This window comes from Nicotiana sylvestris, chromosome 6 (genome assembly GCF_000393655.2).
Source record: "Nicotiana sylvestris chromosome 6, ASM39365v2, whole genome shotgun sequence".
NCBI lineage: Eukaryota > Viridiplantae > Streptophyta > Magnoliopsida > Solanales > Solanaceae > Nicotiana > Nicotiana sylvestris.
In genome coordinates, this window is record NC_091062.1 from 40,275,656 (window position 1) to 40,279,381 (window position 3,726).

The following is a 3,726-nucleotide window of genomic DNA, read 5'->3' on the forward strand; positions in this document are numbered from 1 at the left end:
TATGAACCTTTTGGTGTTTTCCTCAAAGATCTCTCTGATTTATCAAAGCGACTCTCCATCTTCAAGATTAGGGTTTCTTAAACTCTTTTAAAAAACTTCTCCTCTGATTTTTCAGTATTATCTTATGATTTTACTTTGTTTAAACGGTTTGTTTATGTTTTTCTTCTACCCAATTCATCGTGTTGAGAAACCTAAGTATCTTTGGTTTTATCCGGGGTCCTGGAACTGTCCTTGTTTATTTTGTATGTATCCCTGTTTGATTGGGTTTTTTATGGTTAGATCCTTTTTCTTTGTTTATCTTAACTGATTCTGAGTTCTCACCGCTTTAAACTCAACTTTGGTAAAACCCTAATTTCTTAAAATTTTCCTCACTTGTTACTCTGAGCTTTTGAAGACTTCCTTTACTTATTTCGGTGTGCTGGTCTGATCTCCTCTACCTGTTGCTATGTGTTAGACTGGTTTCTTCATTTTGATTCTATGTGTGAGCCATGACTACTTGACTCCATTGATTACTATGCTTCGAGTAGTCCTTAGCCTATTCATGTCACTTCTGAATGTTTGTGTTCATCTAGTTTGCTTCTTTTTGTTAATATGTTTGACCCTGCATGTCTGATTCGCCTGTTCATTCTCTCTATTTATATGTCGAAGTGCAGAATCATGATTCCCTCTTGATTGATCTTGATTTCCTTAAATTATAGTTTGATTGTAATGTTTTCTTATAAACCCCTAATTTTACCCGTTTGTTTAAGTTGATTGATTCCCTTCCTTTATTTGCTGTGATGTTTCACCCCTGCTGAATCCTTTCCCCAAATTAAGTATATTATCTACCTAGACTCAATTATATGCCATATACTTTTACTACCCCTTATATGGTAAAAATCGATCTTTCTAAAACTGATTCTCTTTCCTTAATTATCCCTGTAGTATCCGTTTAAGTTGTAACTCCTTGATTAAGGGGAAGTACTTGTATTAATTGATTCTGATGATGATTATTTCCATATTTGTGTTAAATCTTTACTTGTTACCTTATTTTCCACTTCGTTTCAAAGTTATAAATACCCTACCCTCTCTTCTTTAAACACACGAACAATTTAATTCAGAACACACACTTACACACTCAAACTCTCTCTTTCTCTACTACTACTTGTGCTACTGCTTTGTCTAGCCGGCTGAAAGACAAGGCTAGACTGCGGAACTCTGATTGCTTTACTTTTTCTGTACTTTGCTTTTTCAACTGGTATGTTCTTAGTTTAAATATTGCAACTCAACTTTATGTGTTCCCTTGTTTGTCAATCCTTGTCTCTTTCTGCACTAATTTAATGGCTCATGCTGTTAAATTATACTTCTTATTTACTGCTTTACTCAGTATGCTTGAAATTTTGCCCTCCTTTGTTCAAATGTAATCGGCATGTTTACTTGTTCCTGTATGTGTCCCTCAACTAGTATGTCACCTAATGTACTTGATTAATGATTAATTATGTGTTTCTGATTTGGGTCCTTTGTGTCCCCAATCCCTACTTCCCTGCTTGTAATTACTGAAGTTGTACTACTCTCTGAACCAGTTCTGTATGTGTGTCGTTGCTCTTATCTCCTTTCCCTTTCAAAAAACTGTTTTCCCTAAGCAACTCTTCTATTGCTGTTGCAAATTTATTTCAAATCAATCATTTTCAAAACTGTCTTCCAACTCAACTCTCTTAAATCTATGTCAAGCACTCTCACATGCACTCTTAGATCATTAGCTTCTACCCCTCTTGTGTGAGCCTTTCTTTGGGACCCTTGAGCTCCCTCTGAACCTGGACACATAAGAGTTGGCCCTTCCACACTGTACTTACACTTGGCTATGCAATCTGGGTGTGAGCACTGCTCGGGATCCCTTGAGGTCCTTAGGAAACTTTGACACACCCAGATATGAGAAAGGCCTTGGAACAATATTGGCATTTGAGGTGGTTTATTACATAACTCAGAGAGGAAGTCAGAAACAGGCTTCTTGTAGTTGTAACTTCTTATTCTTCATTTCTTATGTAATTCTATCATATGATCTGTAATAATTTGTAAATAAGTATTGGGGTGGCTAGTGAAAAGGGATGGGGAAATATGCATGCTATAGTTGTTAAGGGTAGAAAATATGCTATTAGGTTTATGTTCCTAATTGTGCAATAAAAACCATGCTTAGGGTTCATGCATGCATTAGATCATGCTCTTAGGTCTCATGTTTATTGTTTCAGCATGTGCACCTTTACAACATCATGTTTTAAAATCTGCTAATAATTAGCACTTTACTGCATTCCTTCCATATGCACTTAGAAATCCTGCTCTTAGGAAATTCTGCATTCCTGCCATACGCATTTAGAAATCCTGCTCTTAGGAATTGTGCATATTAGATACCATGTTCTAGGATCTTGTTTGCGTTCTGTTTAAAACGCCTAGCTAATTACTGATTCATGAAAAGGTAGTAAGTAATGATTTTCACATTGTGATGTTTTCTGAATAAAATTAGCAACAATCTATACAACTAGAACATCATGTTTTAGGTAATAAAAATAATCTCCAAACTGTCTTAATGACTTGGAACAACTGTTGCATCTCGCTTTGCGCCTAGGCAAGCCTTATGTAATAACTTAAGTAAAACTAGAATTGCCTTTATTCAATTCTCAAATGTTAAAATCAGTAGGCAAACCTGATTCGGGCTTCTTTTCTGCTTCATGTAATAAATCTGGTTCTGATGTTACCACTTAAACACCCTGCTTTAGGATTTTAAATTCAGACCTTAACTGTGTATAAGTCATTCTGTCTATGTGCATTATTTGTGGAGGTATAACTGAGCCTTCTGCTTGTTTTCTGTGTCTTTCCCACTTTAAATGCAGTCCTACTTGTTTTGTATGTCGCCTTAGTATTTTGCCTTTAAACCTGAGGGTCTGCCTAGAACCTCCTTATAGGATAGGAGTCCTAAATTCCTCCAGGACTGATAGGAAGGGACGGGTAACATCATGCAATAAGAGTCGAGATCAATCTTCGCTTAATTGCCTTTACGGGGCGGGAAAGGGTAGATTTGGATATGATAATCGGTGCGCTAATACCACGTGTATCCCCTCTTTTGATGAGTGTCATACTGAGTATTGCATTGATGTGATCCATATTACAAATAAACCTAGGACACACCTTTACATTCATAAGCATACTTAGATTGTAACTTTTTTCAAAATTTTGCTTTCATTAGTCGCTTTTAAATCCCATATTATTTGATCCCTACTTGCTAATTGCAAAAATGTACAAAAACCTGTCTGGCCGGGAACCACACTAGTGGATCCTGAGAGATGCCTAACACCTTCCCCTTAGGATAATTTCAAGCCCTTACCCTATCTATAGTTATCAAATGTAGTTGTAGATAAACCATGTAGGTTCCCTAACGCACCTTAAAAATCGTTGGGTCGCAACTCTTCAAAAACGCAATACCCAATTCCCAAAAGGAAATGAGTCATTACACCCCATGAATGTCGAAACCCGGATTCCTCTCCGCAGAGGGAAAAAGGGGGCACGACATCGGCACCTGTGGCCCTTCACCTGGGCGGTCATGTTCCGCTTCTGCGCCTCCTAGTCCGCGTCTGCGGCTCCGCACTTGCGTCCCAAGTCTCACAGGTACGGTTACACCAGAAGGCAGCAAATCATTTCTTCTTTAACTTCCAAATTTGATCCATTAACCCCCCAAAATCCACCCGAGGCCCCAGG